The 20,107-nt window shown below is 44.6% G+C and overlaps 1 protein-coding gene across 3 annotated transcripts in view; it reads right to left on the reverse strand.

Moving 5' to 3' along the window:
* Positions 1-20,107, reverse strand: part of FGF13 (fibroblast growth factor 13) — a 272,834-nt gene that overhangs the window by 244,420 nt on the left and 8,307 nt on the right. The window contains exon 1 of one of the 3 annotated variants that reach the window (XM_074601705.1): positions 19,119-19,275. The exons of the other annotated variants lie outside the window; for them this stretch is intronic. The gene's annotated coding sequence lies outside the window, so the exon portion shown is untranslated. Of the gene's footprint in view, positions 1-19,118; positions 19,276-20,107 lie in introns of those variants that run through there. 3 annotated transcript variants of the gene reach the window in all.

The raw sequence follows: 20,107 nt of genomic DNA on the forward strand, positions 1-20,107 counted from the left end.
GGAGGAATAGCGCTATTGTTTAGGTAATATTGCCAATCAAGCCAATAAACTACTCCATCACAATGGCCTCCTTCTTTTTAAAGCACATTTAGTAAGACAGATGGTCCAGCTACCACTTCTGCTACTCCAAATGCTAATTCTTTTGCCTTTCCTGATGTGACAGAGTGAGCCTGAACTGCCGAAACAGCCTTAGAGTCTGCTTGACTCTTTTCCACCTCAAAGACTGATTAACATACTTGCCATTAAAACTTTGCTCCTCTGAATCATTTATATGTCCCATTCATTGATTTTCACATTCTTACAACACCCGCAGCGGCAGCACATGTGAAGTGCCCAATTCACCAGCTTTCACCTGCTCGGGAATCCCTCCTGTCTTAGGGGCTACAGTGCTAGCACGCTCCCAACACCGATTTTTCACTTTGCACTTGTAAGCAACCCCGTAGCTGCCTGCGACAGGCGGGGAAATTGCCCCTCTATCACCCGGCTCTTCCCTGGCAGCTCCACCGGCTGATCTGCTGTATGCCGTACCACGCATCAGCAGCTCTCCCACAGCCTCTCCCACCAGCTTCCCACTCTGCAATTCATAGAATCACAGAACGGTTTGGGTTGGAAGGGACCTTAAAGCCCACCCAGTCCCACCCCCCTGCCCTGGGCAGGGACACCTCCCACCACACCAGGTTGCTCCAAGCCCCGTCCAGCCTGGCCTTGAACCCCTCCAGGGATGGGGCAGCCACAGCTTCTCTGGGCAACCTGGGCCAGGGGCTCACCACCCTCACAGCAAAGAATTTCTTCCTCAGATCTCATCTAAACCTCCCCTCTTCCAGTTTAAAACTGTTCCCCCTCGTCCTATGGCTTCCCTCCCTGATCCAGAGTCCCTCCCCATCCTTCCTGTAGGCCCCCTTTAGGGACTGGAAGGGGCTCTAAGGTCTCCCCGGAGCCTTCTCTTCTCCAGGCTGAACCCCCCCAGCTCTCTCAGCCTGTCCTCACAGCAGAGGGGCTTCAGCCCTCGCAGCATCTCCGTGGCCTCCTCTGGACGCAAATTACCCAATTACCCTAAGTCACTCCGTAATCAGCAGATTCCTCTGCTTTCCCATTGTCACTGCTATTCCAGTCGCACGTGCACATATAGATCTAGGTAAAACGGTAATATAATAATTAATGTGGTGTAATGCCCACATTACACCATGGTTAAGTCCTACAGTTGTGGGAATGAAGAATCAGGAGACATTATGCTTCTAACAGCACCAGCGTGTCCTCCTTGCACAGAGCAGTTTTGGCACCATAAATCCACCGGTAACATACAGAGGTGCAGGTTCAACCAGTAAAACCAGCGCAGAAAAGGCTGCACATGCAGGTGATGTTAAACTAATAAGTTTGTGCGGGAATGGCAGGTTTTGTACTTCCTGCTGTGTGATTATTTGAATTATACAGCTCAGAGCTGCAGCCAAAGTAACTATTGCATTTAAACACTTCAAGTCTTTGTTTTCAAGTCTTTGTTTTCAGGTTGATTTTGTGAGGTTTAGACGGGTGGAGAGTGAGGGTGACGTGTGTCTGGGGTTGGTTGTTTGGGGTTTGGTTTTGGGGGGGGTTGTTTTTTGGTTTGGTTTGTTTTTTAAAAAGTCTCTTCATGGCAGGTTCCAAGTGCCCAAAACAAACCTCCCGGAAATTTAGGAAGTCTAATAAGTGAAAACTATTCTGAAGTGCAAAGCCTGCATTGCTGTTCCCCAGGTGCTCCTCAAGATAGAATGGATCCAGTAAATTAACATTGTGGTTTCTTGCCGTCTTTAAGTCAGGCCAGCACTTGGCGCGGAGGCACAGCCTTTGCTATCAAACAGCCTGCACTTGCTCAGCTGCTCTTGTCCCGTAATTGCAACAGCCCTTCTGAAAAGCAAATCACACCACTTGTTTAGCTCATCAGGCCACCAACGGCCACAGGCTAAACACTCGGCTTTTTTTTTTTTTTAATCTTTTCCTTTTTTTTTTTTTCTTTTTCATTGCAATGCTTTGGAGACGAGTAGCTCTTCCTGCAGAGGAAATCAATTATGAAATAAATCTAATATTCAGATCAGACTGTATTAGAAGGGACTACTCATCCTATAGATGATATTTCCAGATTACATCTTAGCATGGCTCACTGAGTCATCACTTTAACATTCTCACTAAATCAAAAATTAAACAAAGCGAATCAGTCAATTAACGTGGCTGCTTCTTGCTCTATGCACATATAATCTTTTCAAGTCCAAGCCTTAACTTAATTTGGAGCAGGGTGCGCTCAGTATCTAGGAAGAAGCATTCACCTCCCAGAGCCGGCTCCAGGGTTACAGTACACTACGTCCAGCTTGGTGTTTGAAATCGCTGCTGCACAAATGCAACCTCAGCCAGCCAAAGGTCTAGCCTGAAAGCCATTAATTTCCATCAGAGAGACTACCAAATAGCACACAAATTAACAACTGCTACCAGCAACAAAAATTGAATATTCTGCTTCACTCCTTCAAGACATTTTCTCCCCCAAACCTCTGCCAAGCATGGAAGACAAACTGGGAATCTGCTCATTTGTCCATCTATTTGACAAACTGCCTACACTCATAGCCAGAACAGAGGGATGATGCAAAATGCTCTGATCCTCAGACTTACTGATTATACACAGAGCATATAGTTTTCCGCAGGTATAATCTACGGGCAAGGAAAGGGAAGGATGGGTTAAGTGCACAAAGAAATATTTTGCCCTTGAGAAATACTATCTAAAGTATTTCTATTTCTAAGGTATTTCTATATTTCTAAATACTTTTTAAAGCATTCACTAGAGCACTTTTCTTTTTCATTACAGAGATGGACCTAACTCCATCAAATGTGATGATCTATGCAGCCTCTCTTCAGTTACCGAAGGGTTAGGGGTTTGGGTTTTTTTTAAAGTAAAAAAAAAAAAAAAATGGCTTTAGAAGCTCCTTTCAGCACAAAAGCTAAAACTCCTAAGTCACTGGCCACCTCCCTTCATTTTGGGTCCCCATGCCAGTGCTTTTAAAAGAGAGAAATAAGCCCTAGCACATATAACACAAAGATGCTCTCCTTCCCATGTAAGGGCCACACTGGGTCAGACCAAAGCTGCATTCAGTATCCACTTCCAGAAATAAGTGGAACATAGCCATGTTTTCCAATTATTCCAAGCTATTCCTCAGCTGAGATACAGTTGAAGCCTAAAAGCCACAGGCAAAGAAAGTGGGTAAATGTTCAGGTTCCTCAATAGCAGAGAGAAGAGCATTTCTCCCTCTTACACAAACGAGTTTGCGCATTTGCTTTCCAATTCAAAACATACTGTCCTTTAATTCCCCATTCCCTCCCCACACACACATGCCTCAAGGAAAAAAAGTTCTGAATTAGTGATAAAACAAGCTCTAGTCTCATTAAAGTCAGCATAGGAGCTTTGCAACGGACTTAAATGGGATTAGAGCATTTATCTAGATTAACAATGCTTAATAGCACGGTTACCAAACAAATTGCTCTGTATACTGAAGAAGTGATGACTATATTTTTGTCGACTGGTCACTTTTTTCCCCCCAACCAGCAACTGCAGTATCTGTGTACATCCTAACCAACAATATTTTCCCATTTTGCCCCAGTTTCTAGCCTGGCTGGACACACGTGGTGCCGACTCAGGGACACAACTGCATCGGGCAGCTCTCTGAATGCAAGAAATGAGGTGTGATTCCCCCTCTCACGCGCTGAAGGTGCTAGTTTTGGTCCTTTTCCTTTACACAACACCACTTTCCATAAAACCTGCAGAAACTGCATGTTTTAGAGTCCCACTGACTTTGCCCAGTTCAAGTTTTACTGGGGTTAAAAGGGTTGAGAGACCAGCGCTTCTTAAGCACAGCGCTGTCCTTAAGAAACCAAATGAGGATGTCACATTTTCAACAAACGTAGGGGTTTGAATATAATCTGTTGTAACGACAAAAGGAAAAGCCTAAGGACTCACACTTCACCTTGCATTTGCGAAGAATTGCTGCGATGGCGAATGCTCAGCAGCGCAAGCTAACAAGGGAGACATAATCTCAACTATGAAGGCAGACTGCTGCGCGAATGCCTTTGCATTATTTTCCTGTATTTCCTACCGTTTAGATAAATCCAAATCATTTAGCTTCAGATATTTTTGCACCTTGGAAAACGACTGCAGATATCCATCACCAACCACAGGCTCCTGCATTTTGGACCAAGCATTGTGAAAAGCAGCATTTTCCTGACAAAAGCTACTGCTCAGACCTTCCCACTGGTGAACATTTGGCAATAGGTTTGTCCCTGCTTCTTCTTTTATTGTGCCGAACAGGCTTCCCGGAAATCTTTTTTTATGCCCCTCTTCACCAACTTAAAAGAGACTATCATCGCAAAGTGAGGTCTGCATAGCATCCTGTGCTTGAACGCTTTGCAACAAGGTACCGATCGTATCCGAAGTATTTTCCCTTTTAGTGCACGGATTTCAGCACCTCCTCCTCTGAAAGTCCTCTATCTAGAGCGTTGTCAAAACAGCTTCAGAAGAACTGCCTGCTGAGCTTCATAATTATGCTGAGTACCAGAATCTAATAATCCATGGGCGCACATGAAGACTGTCTGAACTATTAACCTTACCTCCCTCTCAACGCAAAGTAAAACAGATGTCTGTATATACTACTCCTTCGAAGTTTACATACTTACTTTTACATAACAATGTTACAGCAACAAAGTCTCTTGTTCACTCCATGAAAGCATATAACTGCATTTTTTAATGATATGGACCCAGACAAAAGATCTTTCTCCCTTTCAATTTTAAACCACTAAAAAGCCAAAGAGGTATACGACCCATATTGTGGCTAAACACTGTTCGCTTCAGATATTTCTACTTAGGCTGTAGAGATGGATCCTGTGCCAAATTGAGCTTTTGCGCAGAAGGGCAGTAAGCTCCTCAGATACCCATTCCACTGTCTCTCATGCCCTGGTGGTTCTTCGCCCTTGTGCGACAGCACTGGCCGTGCTGGGCACCACTCCCAGTCCATCTTACTGCCATAAGCTTCCACCTCTGCAACTGCTTTGATGACCTGAGGATGGAGCTAGTATCTCCAGCCATGGTCACCAGCAAGGCTTCAGACCAGGCTGCTGTGGAGAGGCAGGGAAGCTCCACCTGAGCCGCCCTGCACAAAGCCTGTGCTGTCTGGTAAAATCCACTTGTGTGGGTACCACACCACAAGGAAGTACATCAGCTTGGGAGCCAGTGAACCAAAGCCAACTGCAGTGGACACGGCCCAAATTAAATCATTCCCAAATCCCTGTCCATTCAAACGTAAGATGGGACCTTCAGCAAACAGCTGGAGTGAGGAGCAGCAGCAGCAAGATAACTCAAGTAACAGCACTGCATCTGGGTAATAAACAAACATCCTTATCTTTTTATATACAAATAAGTATTTTACTTTTCTGGTGTGCATTACTTTGACCATATGTTACCACCATCCAATTGGTTTTCCTTCCCCCCCATCTCTTTGCAAGTCATCTTCTCTCTGGCAAATATTTTTGAGAGTCTTCACCTGGTTTTGAACTCATAATGTAATGAATCAATTTTGGTTTATTACGTTTAAGACATCTTCTGCCTCTGGTTACTTCTCACTTAGCGTACAAAAAGCATGAACACATAATCTAGAACATGTAGGGCATACACGCTAATAATTATATAGTAAAGACCTACCATTTACAGGTATGCCATTTACATTTAAAATTCTGCTCATTTTTCCCAACGTTCTACATTAAAGCTGATTAAAATTATATACTAATACTGCCTTGTAATTGCAAGAGTAAAATTCAGTATTTATTCCAAAGATAATGAGTATCTATAACTTATATTAACAGGGAAGCTGTAAGTTACAGTAAAACATGATTTGCTGCACTAAAAAACCTAGCAGCAATTCTATTCCAGCATGACAGGTAGTTCCAATTCTCAGAATTAAAAGTTAGTGCCACAGGTGACAAACAGAGTCAGCTCAGGCACAGAGATGGCTCTAGCCCATCTGTAATCCCTCTGACACCAAGAAGCGCCACCTGAACACCATTTCCATGCTGGCTTTGAGATCTTCAACATCTGTAAGCAGGGCATAAGAAATGCAAGGGATGTTCTTAAATCAAGGCATGAAATGCCAAGTCCACCATGAAATGCATGATCTTCTTTGTGAGGGCAAGTACCCCCTCCTGCAAGAAATACACTCTGGGTGCAGGTCCCAGCACCAAGGTTTAGCCCAGCTTCTGGGCAGAACAAGCTGGAATAGGGCAAATTCGGGGGTTACTGCTCCACCGAACAGGTCGGTTCTGTTCTCCTAAAGTCAAATGAGTTACACGGGTCACACAAACCTACCCAGACTTTCAGGTTTGGCTTTGCTTTCACTATGGAATACAAATCACTGATATTTTGAAGGATCCACTGTGAAAGAGGTGCCATTTTAATACCCCTATGAAGGAAAAACAGAACAAGAGCATATGTGACTCCAGTTTTGCTGGGCTTGGACAGTTGCCTCACAGCCGCTGGCCACAGTCACATCTGTGCACAGATGAACACAAGGCTCAGATGCCAAATAAGCCTGCTCAAGTAAACCCCGAGCAGTAACAGAACAGCAGAGGACAAAAAATTAGTCTGATGAAAGCCCCGAAAGACAGCACTGCAGTTACAGAAGGTGCTCTGAAATACCAGCCCCATTTGGAACATATATTTAATAACCACACAGCATCATCCCTGGGAAGAGAATGGGCCTTCTTAACATTTTGTTTCAGAGGGTACACACCTGTATTTCTAAAGAAGTGCGATTTGTTTATTCTACAGATATAATTAACATCTATGGAGTGGATAATATCCTTCACATCTGCTTCTGGTTACTAATTTAGCCAATCTTTAAAAATGGAGGCATACGAACTGGAAAGCCAGACTCATTACCTTTGCAACAAAGACTACCAGTTGATTCCCACCAGGACCTGGCCTTATTAACCTTAGTTTTAAATTACAAAGTCACAGATGTACTCATCAGTTGCTTGATGAAGATTCGTTTGCCAACCTCATCTCACAAAAGGAGTAATTAACATGCAGACATTACAGGCTGATGATTGAAGTTGTTACAATGCAGGACTACGGGCCAATAGTGAGGCACCTGCATATCTAAAAGCTCTCTCACAAGTTCCAATTAACCAGCATAACCGTAAGAAATTAAGTAAAAAGCACTGAATTGCACCAGTCATGGGCCTGTTCTGCACACAGTCGGACAAATAAATTAATGCTTACAAGTGCGGCACTGCTACAGCCATGGTGGTTTAAGGACAGAAAGAGAGGACAATAGTATTTGTTTGACTAATTAATAAAGATTGGACAAGTCTTTGGCACAAACCCCCTTCACCAGATCTGGCAAACTTCTAGCTAAATACAGGTTAGAGACATTCGCTCTTCATTAACCTAATTATCAGTCAGGCAACTTGAGGGAAAGGATGGTTAGCACCTGTGGAGGAAAGAAGGGCATCGAGGGGGAGAGATGAGAGTTTGGCAGCTGTGGAGCGAGGAGGCAGGACCTGAGGAATAGGGTCAGTAGGGAGCGAGCTGAGAAAATAACAGCTCACAAAAGCACGGACCCCAAGGGCATGGGCATTTCCAGCCACGCTCCAGCTCCAGGAGCCGAGGCTCTCCGTTAAGTCCAGGGAAAAAGGTAGGTGCAGGATTTGTTCAGTCTGCACCAGCTCCAGAGATCTCCGGATTCCCGAGGACGCTCACACCCATGACAGCCTCTCAACGGGAGGTCTGAAGGCAGATGGTGTGAAAATCCCCGAGAAATTCCAGAGGAACACCCTGGGATCAGCTGGGGTGTGCAAATCCACCTGGAAGCTGGTGGTGATGCGCAGGGCAGCAGCCTGCCTCCAAATTAACCGTCAGGCTCCACTACTGTGGCACCCACAAAGCAGAGAATGGCTGGAGACATGCTTTCTTGTGCCAGATGCCAGTTTCAGTCTGAGAGCCTCTTTTTATTCTATTTTCTTGAGTGTTCAAAGGACCAGAGACAGCACATGATATACAGGACAAGAAACCCATCGGTGCCCTTATCAAGTGGTGGCACAGACACCCTGTTGAGCAGCAGGTTTCATGCACTGCTGAAAAACTTGCTATTTCAATATAGGAGGGTTTTCCTGAGTAGAAATTTCAAACTGCCTCTCTCTACTTTATTAATATCACCAGCACCTGTTTGTTTTCCTGGCACCTTTTGGGGTATATCTGCACCGCACCACACATCGCACTGCAGAAGGCTGCAGGCCAGTGCCAGCTCTCCTCAAAATGGGAAGGGGATATTGAAGTCAGAGGAAGGGCCAAGCCCCTGGACGCATCGGCGAGTGGACAAACACCTCCAGGTCCCCAGGCAGGGACTCTGCAGAGAGCAGCGTTTGGCCATGCAGATGTGGCAGCCTGTTCACAGATGGAGCATCACACTGTGCGCTGCAGATGCTCCCTCGCCCTTCTACAGAGGGTGCTTCAGCATCCCCTGGGCTGGGTAGGCCCTCTACGTTTGCAGGCCCTTCAGAGAACCACAGAAAGGTTTGGGTTGGAAGGGACCTTAAAGCCCATCCAGTGCCACCCCCTGCCCTGGGCAGGGACACCTCCCACCAGCCCAGGTTGCTCCAAGCCCCGTCCAGCCTGGCCTTGAACCCCTCCAGGGATGGGGCAGCCACAGCTTCTCTGGGCAACCTGGGCCAGGGGCTCACCACCCTCACAGCAAAGAATTTCTTCCTCAGATCTCATCTAAACCTCCCCTCTTCCAGTTTAAAACTGTTCCCCCTTGTCCTATGGCTCCCCTCCCTGATCCAGAGTCCCTCCCCAGCTTTCCTGTAGGCCCCCTTTAGGTACTGGAAGGCTGCTTTCCCAGCATCATCATTCTTCAAAACCTAAGTTCACTGGTATAAAGCAACAAAAAAACCCAGAAGCATAAATTTTATAGTAAGAGCAAGGTCTCTTAGGAAAAAAAGTGAAAGCTCAGTGTGTAGTGGGGTCTTCTTTTAAAGACAACAGTTTATACATCTCCTGGTTCTTGGTCTTTCTCAATTTTCCTTCTTACCACTGTCATTTAACAACTCACAGGCATTTGCTGAGGGGTTGTTCACCTCCACACACTCTGCTTCACCTCTGTTCTCCTTGCAGCCGCCAAATAGTCAAAAGCACTACACACATGCAAGAAACATCCAATACCCGGGTAAACACAGTGCATTTACATAGCAACTCCATCACGGAGCCATTACTGAGGACTCGTGCATTTAGCCTGAGCATATTTATTCTGATCAGAAAAATAAAAGATCGGACACTTAAAACGCGCTAGGATGGGTAAAGCTCGAGGGCAGAAGAAAACCCCACAACCATTAGACAAACTTCACAGGGAAACTGGTTTCCTCGAAAAGCATATAATGAGTATGTGATAGTATTGGAAAAGGAAAATAGGCGCCCTTGTAAGGTACACTAAACTAATCTCTGCTCTCCAATGAGAACCGCTAAGATTTCATACTAAGATTCTTCAGCAGCTAAGCTCTTCTAAACATATTCAGGGACAGAGAAATGCTATTTTGAAAGATGCCCAGAAGTGGTTTCAGGAGACAAAGACAAAAAAAGAAGCCAATGACAAGCAATAACCATATAATCCTGAGTCTGTGTGGCCCGTCTGAACGTCAGCAATTACATGCACAATTCTCTGACGTCTTGCTTTCAAAACTGCCTCCCTGCTCAGTGCTCAAGCTACAAATTTTGTTCAGCTAATCCTGATCTGTTGCAAAGTTTTATCAGTATCTCACTATTTAATAGCAACACCGCTACGTGAAAACACAAACAAGAAAATGAACAGTTGGAGCGGTACGTAGATAGATTTCCTCGCATAACCACCAACAGAAGGAACAAAGACAGTTTGAGGACGCATATGGTCATTGAAAAGTTTCTCCACTGAAATGAGAAGCACCAGGTTGTGCAGACCTTATTATTAACGAGAAGAATTTACTTAGCTAAGCAGCCTGGAAAAATCTAGTCTATTGCGGATCTACTTTCAGTGTGAAAGCACTGTGGTGGAGCCCATACACATGAGGCAAAGAAGAAACCCCTGAAATATGAAATATTAAATAGTTACTATTCAATTAAGGAAAGCTTTCACACATCGTGTGTATTACACTGAAAAAGGATTTAATGGTTTTGAAGACAACTCTCAGTATACCTAGTGGCTCTGCAAGTGCAGGAATACACTCCATCATCCCTTTTGCTCCAAATCAGAGCACAAAATATCTGTTCATTCAACACATGGGTGTAGTGACTTAGAAAACACCCTGACCATAGAAACGTATGTATACCCAGTTTAACAAAAAATAATAAAAGCACAGAGGCCTTCAGAGGTACAAGTATTGCATTTTGGTATAAATTTAAAAGCTAGGAACTTAGAAGTGGGGATGACAGTCAACTACAATAAACCTACTCTGGCCAGCTCTTCACCTTGATGAGGATAAAAAGATTGAAGGATAAATCTCATCAGAAGTTACATCATACCTGTTGCTCTCAGGCAGAGGACACAGTGTGCAATAATCTTTTGGGGCTGTCGATAAGTGCTCTTTGAAAATGTCATTTCTGATAGATTATGTAGAATTTCATAGGATTTTTTATTATTTTTATTATTACTACTTTGGTTCAGAGAGGACTAATCAATCATCTCCCCATACCACCTGTATATTACTGCCTACTTACTCAGCTCCGCCTTGAAGAAGCCCATTAACTTAGATTAAGGAGGAACCACAGAAGATTAGCGACGAGAGCTTTCCACGCTGAACAAACGGACTGAACAGCACCTCGGCACAACACTCCTTCCCCAGAGGTGGAATCCTCAGCATGATATACTGGCCAGACCGCCTTAGATGGGGGACGGCAGGGCCAGCTCAAACCTGGACCAAGCTGTGGCCACCAAGGACAATCCACTGCCACCCACGGTCCTCCCTCTGATGGTTACCAAACCCCTGGTGATTAAGAAAGTGAATAAAATTACCCCGAATACACAATATCCACAGTGGTGCCCCAACACATTTCATGCACCACTGGGACAGATTTGTGAACTGCCCATCACATTCATACCCCAATTTTATTCTCCCCCACATCTCCCATAAACACCTAGTTCCCTTATGCTGCCTGGAGCCTGGTAGGGGAAGATTCATAAATATTGATGCAGGAAAAGGAAATAAACTTTTAGTGGAGGAGTAGCTCCTACCTATGATGCCCCAGGAGCCATTAAGCATCTGTGGTGTCAAACCATGATTTAAACACTGAATTTTATAGCAGCTCACAGGCCCTGTCTGTGGCAGTCAAGGCCTCCCATCTTCCATTTCAGGCCATTAATGTCACAAGAAGTCAAGAGCCTTCTTTGGCCTCATCACTGCTTCTGGAAAGGACTTGTACTCAACTCCACGAGCTGCTCCTCCTGTGAGAGAAGGTGCTCTTCACATGCCAGGACAGCACAAATTCCCTCACCTCTAAAATCCAAAGGCCAGCACCAGCCAAAAGGATTTGTGTATTGAAGGGGTATATTTTCAAAGGAGACATGGTTTTCCGATTCAGAAGAGCCTCCTAATAATATGGATCATAGCTATTTACATTTGGTGCTTTTTAAATGGCACCAAAAAATAATTCTTGACAAATTATGGTTTTTAAATAACAGGGTAGGAGGGAAAACACAAAAAAAACCCCAATGAAACACCACCAATCACAACCAATTCATCTATTTGCAAGGAAAAGCCTCCCAGTAAGCACCTCCTTCACAAAGGAGAGAAAATACAGAAAAATTCTTCTCTACCCACTAAAATTCAAGTTTTACCACAGACAGCAAGAGCCGAGCTCAAAAAGTCATTGATTATCTCCCCTAGAGAACAATGCCGCTTTCGTATCAAAAACAGACAGTTACAGGTCTCTGCAAGAAACTGTTCAGAAATACAATTAGCAGATAATGTAACCGAACAAATACGTCTCATGGAAATGAAGGACATAAAACTTCAAATTAACCAGTGCCTGAATTGCCTTTGTAATTGATCACCTCTGACAGATGTTTAAAGCACCTCAGTTCAACAAACCCAACCTAGAACGACAGGGACACTCCACCAAACACGGGGCAGCCAAAGCTGGCACCCAACTGGACCTTATAGACAGAAAGAAAAAGTGCTTGTATACTTTTGATTCGCTGTCTGCTACGCAGGATGTTGTACTGATATTCAAACAATTCTCGCTGGTATTCAAGTTACCTACAACTTGTTGTATCAGCCCGACCAAGAGAGCAGTGAATGGCAGCTAGGGTGGTGGGAGGTGGTGGCACACTGAAGAAAGCCTGTCCGGACCCTCAGAGAAGGGTATCTCCATCCTTTCACTGTATGGATGGGGATGCAGAAGGAGTCTAGGCTCTTTTAGGCACTTTAAGCTGCGTGCCTGAAGGTACGCCCCGTGAAAACGCCTTCAGGCGCCAAACCTGTACGCATGCATAATTTATTTTTTGCATGAGTGAGTAGTTTCAACACCTCTGGTGTTTGCCAAAGAATCAAAGCATTAAAAATTAAAGCAAACTGACTGCTCTCGTCCCACAGCAAAACAGCACAAACACGTGTCATCACTCTTCTCTGCGGCTCCAGGCGCTGAATAATCCTCCATTGCTTTGAAACGCAAGGACCAGCAGCCCAAGGAGAAAAATATCACAGGTAGTACAACTGAAACAAAAGTTAAAAATTGGCATTTAAATGCTTCCAGTCTCATATGAAAAACTACTTCTTACAGTAATCAATAGGTGTCATGTCCCCTCAAATTGGCAATTTTCTGCATGACCAAACAGGAATATTGTTGCCCACTAGAAACCAAACACCACCGGTGCATCAGCCTTTCAGGGCGAGCCTCACTCAAACATTTACCTCCTTATGCTGAAAATCTTTGAGGTCTTCAAAACCACGGACGGATTAATAAAATTGACCAAGGATGAAGAGGGACTAAAAGACTAAAATAGCTCTTTTTTTTTTTTTCTTTTTTCTTTTTTTTTCCTAATCATCAGCAAAAATCAAACCAATTAAAATCATGATCCGAGTCAGTTTTAGTCGATTGTTAGAACCTTGGGCAAAATACTGCTAGAGCAGAGTTGCAGTTGGTTTCCAATTTAGCTGTCAGCATGAGGAGGGAAGGGGCTGGAAGAGATGGAGGGAGGCGTTAATAGTAACACAGGCGAAAACACGAGAGCGTGGTCCACGCCATGGGCACAGGATTTGCATCAGTTCCCCCTGCCTGGCTGACAGCAAGCCAGAGCCGGGGCAAGAACAGGGTGGAAAGAGGAAAACTTAAAGGGAAGAAAAATAAAAACAAAGACGCATGATGAATAAAGAATTTCTTTTCAAAGCAGTTTAAGCCAGAAGAAACGTTTTCAATTGGCATGTGACAAATGCACCTTGCGCAGAGCACTACAGATGTTTTGTGAAAAGCAAGCCCCCTCACCTCACCAAGCAGAGCAGACCTGCTGGGAGCATTAACATCAAACCGAAATATCCCACTAGATTGGCAAGTGCCACATCAAGCTGTGGGATGACCCTACCAAGGACACCCTACGTGTCCTATATGCCATCTGCATCACGGAATCTCCTCAGCTGGCTTCATCCAGGACGGTAGAATGTACTCAAGGTTACAAGAGCAATGTTGGCAAGGGGCTGGAGGAGAGAATGCAATAACTACATCAACACCAAGAAATTAATTTTGCCCAAGGCAGCGTGCTTATTTTACAAGATACCCTCACAACGAGAGCAGCAGCATCCCCATCACAGCAACAGCACAGACGCGTCAGCCGCAGGGTATTGGCCAAGCAGACTGGACCACCAAGTATTACTGATAGAAAACACATACAGCACGATGATGTTCTGAACAGCCCTGACAGGAGCAGTCCAAATCTTAAAAAAACCAAACCACAGACCCAATCCCAAACAAGCAAATAACAACAAAAAAAATCCCCGTAAGACAGAAGCTAAAAATAAGATTTGACAATACTGCTTTTCATCATCTCTTCCTCTGGGCCTGAAACGGAAGATCTTGCAGCAAGCGATACCTGCCGTTGCTTCGGATTCAGGATCGCAAACAACTCAACTCATCAATGCCCAATAGTTCATGTGCAGCCTGACCAAAGATATTATTTTTCTGGGGAGGAAGAGCAAGGGTGAGAAACTATTGCAACTCTAAAAAATATTGTGGGGTGACAAAGTGGAAGGCCGGGTCCTTAACAGAGGCTGATTTTCCTGCCTCTTCTTATGCATGCATGCTTGCTCTGGTGGTGAGCTGCGTGTCCAGAACCTGCAGGCAGGGACAAACCAACCATTCTGGGGGTAAAAGCAGAACTTTTCTTTGCAGGAAAGGCCAGCAAGGTGCCCACTCCTTTTTTTTTGCTGTGCCCTCCAGTGCTTTCGGCTGATCAAAAGTAGGTCCCTTATGATATATGAGGCCTTTACGATAGCACAGGAGGAATTTCCTACCTCAACTTGTGGATAGCATCCCGCAGAGGCAGAGAAACTGAAAAAGGGACTGGTTTTCAGAGGTAGCCAAGGCGCAGGAGATAATTAGTGAACTGTATTAGCCTACTGAAAGAGGCAGCCAACTGTGAGTCTGTGCAGTTTGAGGCTCCCTTCACACATACCCTTAACCTCTCTTCCAGAAGAAGGTGAAAAGGACCAAGACAGTCTGATTCCTATGGGACAGGCTGAAAAAGAGATGGACACGAGTACAAGCAAAGAGGAGTGTTTAATACCACAGCACCCAGCGAAAAGCCTGTTATTACAGAAGATGGTAACTCAGCTACTACCACGCCACATGACGAGAAAGCTCATGAAGTTTCAATCTTCTCCTTTAAAACCTGCCCCACGCCTTTCTCATACGCGTGGCATGCCCTGATCAATTAGCTTACGTCACAGCCTTGTCACACACGGAGCTTTAATTGATTTCCTCGAGTCAGCGAGCAAAGGAATAATTACATCTCGGAAAATAAAGCTGGGCAGGCGAGGGCAGCCGGCTTCATTGCTAGGAGACTTAAAAGTTGGAAACAAAGGCGGATCTGGTTTCAATCCCACAGTCGGATTGTACGCTGCGAACTGCCTGGTGCTGCGAGACGCTGCGTTAGCTGGGTGTAATTACCAGCCAACCCCCTGATTTTTTGTATCAGCGCAGCCAGGGTATTAAGCCTACAAGTACAGTCATGTTCCGTGTAAAGATATTGTTTATCTGGCAATAAACTTACACTAATCAAAGCGGTATTAGCTTTTATTTACAAAGCACGAGCTGTTCTCTCTACGTGGTAAACCAGAGAGACATCCTACAGCATGTTGCAAATCTGAATACTGATTAGGAAACGCACATAAAACTAACGTTTCCATGCTTTGTGGTGGTATTAGGCAGACAGGGTCAAAAATGGATGCCACCGCCTTTTAAAGACTCTTTATTCCCACCATACGTATCAAGGCATTAACCATTCTTCAAGACCTTCAAGTCAATAATCCTTATGTTTGTGGATAAAGGTAAAACATAAACAAGGAAGAGATAAAGATTAAGAGAATGGAGGAGATCAAATTAGGCACTTCTGATACCTTAATTCCCAAAGTCAAATTTTGCAGCATAAACTACCATAACACAGTGGAACTGTAGCAGCAGCAGCTGCCACCAAAGCCATCCAGCATGGTACATTGTAAAATTTCATGCCACACCGTTTCAGTTGGGGCATCTTCCAGGCAATCTTTGAAGATACAAACTAAACACAGGGTTCTGCTACCTTTTATTCACCAACAGGGTTTTCTGCCGATTTCCAAGATGGGAATTTCAGGAGCTCAGTAAGAATTTGGGATAGTGGGGATGTGACATGACAGGAACACATGACATTTGCTGATACAGGGCCCAAACCAGAGTGCTAAGAGTTTGGGGGTAAATGAACAGTAGAGATGCTCGGCACCTTGCAGGACAGACACCAAGGTTTTCTGCAGTGTTTTAGGTCATCAGACCTGGGTGCTGTCACTACAGGCTGCTGCCGTTACTGCTAAGGATTTCAAAGACAGGGCTGTTGGGAATTCTTTGCTTTCAATACTACTACAGAAGATAACCCCATTTATGCCATTAGAAAATACTAAATTTTCTTTCAAGCTGCTTTACCAGTGAAAGCAAGATTTGGTCTCCAAATCCCAAATAATTATATCTGATAATACGATCAGAGGGCTGGAGCCCCCCTGCGGTGAGGACAGGCTGAGAGAGTTGGGGGGGTTCAGCCTGGAGAAGAGAAGGCTCCGGGGAGACCTTAGAGCCCCTTCCAGTCCCTAAAGGGGCTCCAGGAAAGCTGGGGAGGGACTCTGGAGCAGGGAGGGGAGCCATAGGATGAGGGGGAGCCGTTTTAAACTGGAAGAGGGGAGATTGAGATGAGATCTGAGGAAGAAATTCTTTGCTGTGAGGGTGGTGAGCCCCTGGCCCAGGTTGCCCAGAGAAGCTGTGGCTGCCCCCTCCCTGGAGGGGTTCAAGGCCAGGCTGGACGGGGCTTGGAGCAACCTGGTGTGGTGGGAGGTGTCCCTGCCCAGGGCAGGGGGTGGCACTGGATGGTCTTTTAAGGTCCCTTCCAACTCAAACCATTCTGTGATTCTATAATTTTATTCAGGCAAGTCTGGTAGAAGGGCACACTTTAAATTTAATGGAAATTTGTGTGTGCACCAGGCTACAGATTACCCTCAACACACCAGTAAATACATTCATCCTCTGCGACAAGAGTTCCCCAGCTTTAGAAAAAAAAAATCAAGTAGTAATTCCAGAATTCACTTTTGGGGGTCACAAGGCTCAGTGACACTGGTGCAACACGTGGGCTTTCACAGGACTAGTTATTAGGGTAGCAATTGTCTCAAACTGGTGCAAGTCCAGGATAGATACTTTTTATTATTATTATTTTATTTTTTAATGGTAAAAAAATGGACACCCAAACTCTGGGAAACTCATGAATAGAAGGAAGACGATTTGAAGGTTTCTTTTAAACAAACCATTTCATTATTGTGTGTTTGAACCAATACACGTAGGACACAAATTTTAATAAGCAAAGATACGCTCAGTTTAGTACATTGAAGAGGTGAAAAATCAGACTAGATGACCGAAGTTTTTTTAGATCCTTGAGCTCTGACTGACCAGACTGCTACGCGCCACACAGAGCTGGGTCTCCCTTGTGATGTTTTCAATGTAACTATTTAACTATTTATTTATTTATTTGTAACTCCAGTTCTGTCTCTCTTGATTAAAAGCTCAGCCTCTCCTGCGACTTTACAGTTTGGGCGCTTTTCTGCCACCCAGAGACAAAACACCCAACCGGTGGAAAACCTACTTGGGCGATCAGCTCAGGGAGCTAACCGGGTACGCAAAAGCATTTCTCTTTACGTGCTCGGTATTTGCAACAGCTTCAGTGGCTCAAATGCTAACGGTTTTGCCAGCTCCTGCCAACAGTGATGATAAACCCCCATCTTTGGTCCTCTTATGAGAAGCCCTGGAGCTGCAGCAAATTCATAAGCTCCTTTTCCTCCTTGTGCCCCTCCGTCTCCATCTCTGTGTCACCGGTAGCTTCATCTCTCCCTTGACCCTGCCTCCACTGATCCCTTCCTACCTCAGCTATCCAGCGCTTCTTTTATGTTCTTCATAAATCCACGCTCTGCAGTGAGAAAACACATAGCGCCAGTCTATTCTTACACTCCCAGAAACCATGATAAATTATGCCCATAATATCCCCTCTTCCATTCCATTTTTCAGCTTCCTCGTGCTCTCCAGAGCCTTTTCAAAGCTAATTTTCTGACATTCAAAGTTTCACAGGATTTTCTTTCTTCTGCCACTCCATCACACTTTCACCCCCTTGTATTCTCATCCTGGCATCTCTCATTCCTTCCCCAAATAGCAAAGTGACTGTACGTTCATCCTTCACCATACAATCTGCAGACAAATAAAAACAAGACACTGCCAGTCCAAAAAGCACATATACAAAACCTCCCTGCCTCGCTACAAAGCCTCCTGACATCCTCCACACCACTCATTGAAGTTGCGCTTTTTGTTTTTTCCTCCTCCAAACTCTTATGTTCCAAAATCTACTCCTAACACTGTTCACAAGTGTCTAACCAATTTTTCCAATCACGCTCAAAAGTCTCGCAAAAACATCCCGGTTTTGACTGAAGGGCTTCTCAGATCAAGGGTGGAACAAGGACACAGACAGAAAACCTGACAGGTCTTTTTCCTTAAAATAATTCTGGCGTGCCTCTTGTTCTTGAGTAGCTTCAAAGAAGTTTTGTTTACGTCCCAATGGGGGAACAAATACAAATGTTTAAACCCTTGAAAGTTGCCATGAAACAGAACCGATGACTTTCACAGCTCTGCATAATCCTGCTCTCCTCCACATTCATCGCTCCAAACAAGAACATCTACTGTTCTTAAATGCACTACTAGGAAAAAGTGCGATTCTACAAGCACAATTTTACCAGCACAATTTTACCTTCCTCCTGTCTTCTGTGCTGTTCTCTCCTTGTATATGAGTTACTACATGAATGTCCACAAAGCTTTCGCTCCCTTCCATCGCCTACTACTTGGATACCCGATAAGAAAAGGCTGTTATTTATACCCGTTTGCTACTCCCAACATCCCAGAAATCATGTGATAGAAATTCCTCCCAAAGACACAATTATAAAAAAACCCAACAAACTTGAAAACTGGTTTCTGCACTGATATTTTGAAATGAAAAAATAAGCAGCACTCCAAAACAAAGAAACAAAACCCCAAACCCCTCTTTCAACCAAAGAAAACAAAGATGCAGCTTCCCAGAGGCCAAGGAACACAAGCCTGAAAACGCAACAGGTCAGATACTAAACTCCAACATTAAAATAGACTTATTGCTTTATTGGCCACCCTGGCCAGGACGTATCCTGACACCAGGGTGGAAGAGAAACAGGTCACACTTCATCCCAGAACTCTTTTCTCAGCTCCTGGGACTGGCATCGCAGCCTTTCTGCTGCTGTAGCCTTCCCATGAGGGGATCAAGGAGAGACTCGCTATTTGATCCCTTTTTACTTACTTCACTTTTACTGCCTTTTCTCGACTTCCACCAGAATAAATAAAAAACATAACATACTTTCTTCAGAAAGCAATCACAGGGCAGAGGGGGAAGAAGGGAAAGAGAAGAGCAGCAGATGAAAGTCCTTCCAGTTCTCCTCACCCGATCACTTGAAAACAGACGGCTATTTTTGGCAGGCTCTGAACATTCGGTCGCTGGTATGCAAGATGAGAAGCAAACGTAAAGTAGAGCACATGACAGACCTGCAGCGATTGTACATCAGCATGGTCGCAGGGACCTTTCTCCCGTTTACAGCCAGAAGAAACGTTACTGAAACATCTGCAGCGGGGGGTTGGAGGGAGCACCTGTACTACATGATGGTCTCGAACAATTACAAATCATGGTTCCCCCAGGAAATGCATACACCTGCAATTCCCACCAGTACTCCAACTCCCAAAAATACCACCCCATCTTTATTTCACTAGAAAAGAGACTTTCACGGTTCAGGTATTCCAGCTCCGCACCCCATAAGAAGTGACAATGGCTTGCAGTGGCAATTGGCTCTATCATACTTTCTTATTCTCTTGCAGCACTCGGAGGAGCAAAGTCTAAGTGACAGCAGTTCGCAGCACTGTGTATAATTACAATTAAAAAATTTAACATTTTCAAGGCAGTGCTGTAGCACAGCTTGGGCAGACTGAGATCTAAGAGCAACATAAGAAATCTCTCTGTTTATCGAACATCAGAATGTACAGAAATTCACAGCAGATGTAAAATCCAAAGGAAAAAAAAATAATAAATGTTTTCACGTAAGCAATTTGACAGCACATTGACAACGCGGGGAAGTAAATCCAGCCTAAGCTACTTGAGCAAGCGTTGTGGCCAGTACCACTGACCTGTGTAGGGATGCAAGGAGGGGAAATAAAAGCTGCCTCCACCTTCTTAGATTTTGATAACTCCTGGGAAAAATAGCCGAAAAAACAAAATCCCCCCACTTGTGTGTCTGTTGG

This window comes from Larus michahellis, chromosome 9, assembly GCF_964199755.1.
Source record: "Larus michahellis chromosome 9, bLarMic1.1, whole genome shotgun sequence".
Lineage (NCBI taxonomy): Eukaryota > Metazoa > Chordata > Aves > Charadriiformes > Laridae > Larus > Larus michahellis.